Source organism: Nannospalax galili, unplaced genomic scaffold (genome assembly GCF_000622305.1).
Source record: "Nannospalax galili isolate Female #2095 unplaced genomic scaffold, S.galili_v1.0 scaffold1054, whole genome shotgun sequence".
NCBI lineage: Eukaryota > Metazoa > Chordata > Mammalia > Rodentia > Spalacidae > Nannospalax > Nannospalax galili.
The window spans coordinates 80,545-82,199 of NW_008335006.1; the positions used below are offsets into that span (position 1 = coordinate 80,545).

General features: G+C 48.3%; 1 pseudogene; it reads left to right on the forward strand.

Annotated features, from left to right (window-relative positions):
• Positions 1 to 236: 236 nt before the first annotated feature.
• LOC103731347 lies at positions 237 to 919 on the forward strand (annotated as a pseudogene).
• The last annotated feature ends 736 nt before the right edge of the window (positions 920 to 1,655 follow it).

Here is a 1,655-nt window from a genome sequence, read left to right on the forward strand (position 1 = left end):
CCTCTCACTTGTTTACAGGTCAGTTTATATCACAGCTTTACCTTGCGTTTCAAAATTTCCAGCAAACCATTGTCACACATGTTACTGTATGCCATGTAAATCATTTCATGATCAGAGTATGGGGGTCCAAGCCGCTTACAGTCCCACAGCGACCGCCAGCTGCCCCACTGTGGACTGCCACTCCCAGGACACAGGACCTGTTGTTTACATTACTTCCTTGAGTTGCCTATTGAGGTATGGCATTGCCAAAAAAGTCTAACATCTTGGACCTGGGCACCAGCCCACAGAGCACCAGATCTGCAGAGGAAAACCATGAGGCTTGATGCATATTCAAAGATGTTGGCAGGCAGCTGCCAGAGTACAAGGCAGTAGTGGTGGGCACAAGTGGTGTGGGTAAGAGTGTGCTTGCTATCCAGATGACCCACCACTGCTTCGTGAAGGACTGTGACCCCACTATCCCGGATTCCTACTGGAAGTAGGTGGCCTTGGATAATGAGCGCTACATTCTGAATGTGCTAGACATGGCTAGGCAGGATATTCACAGGGCCTTGCATGACCAGTGTTTGGCAGCTGGTGGTGGTGTGCTGGGTGTCTTTGTTCTCAATGACCCTACATCTCTGGATTAGCTGCAGCAGATGTGGTCCGGCTGAGCCCCTCAGCACGAGCAGCCCCTGGTCCTGGTGTGCAACAGTGTGATCTGGTGATCACTGCCAGAGATGCTCATGCTGCTGCAGGCCTTGCCCACAGGTGGGGAGCTCCCTTTGTAAAGCCCTCAGCGAAGACCACAGCAAGGTGTGGAGAAGTCTTTGCTCTGCTTGTCCATGAAATCCGGAGGGCCCAAGAGGCCATGGCTGAGCCAAGCAAGGGGAAGACCCGGAGCCAGAAGGCCATGTGTAGCTGTGGCTGCTCTGTGGCCTAAAGATAATAGTTAAGAAAATTGTCCCCTCTCCCATGTCACATCAAGGTGACAATCCCCTTGACATAACCCCTCCTTCCCCACTGAGTAGCAGTTACCATGGACACCTTTCTTATTTTCACTTGGTGATGGGTTAAATTTTCACTTGCCTAGCACTGGTTATGCCACTTTGAGAGGTTCTGTGAGAAATTCAATAAGAAAAAAAAAAAAAAAAAAAGATCAGAGTATGTGGGCATCAGAAACACATGAGAGAGTTTTTTAAGATCTAGGTATTGAACAACAGGATCCCTACATCAAAATTCCAGTAAATTAAGGCTGGGTACATAGCTCAGTCAGTAAAGGGCTTGCCGCAGGGCTGGAGAGATGACTCAGCAGTAAAGAGCATTGGCTACTTTTGCAGAGGACCTGGGTTCAGTTCCCAACACCCACATAGTGACTAACAACTGTCAGTAACGTCAATTCCAGAAAATCTGATGCTCTCTTCTGGCCTCCACAAGCATTGTACAACATGGTGCACTCACATTCATGTAGGCAAAACACTCACACATATAAAATAAAAGTGCTTTCCTCAAAGGCATGAGGAAAAAGAAAAAAAAAAAAGCATGAGTTCCATCCTCAGAGCCCATACAAAAACCCCAGGCACACTAGTGTGTGCTTATAATCTCAGCACTGAAGAGCACAGCCAGCATGGCCTACTTGGCGAACTCCAGGCCAGTGAGAGCCCCTTTCTCAATACACA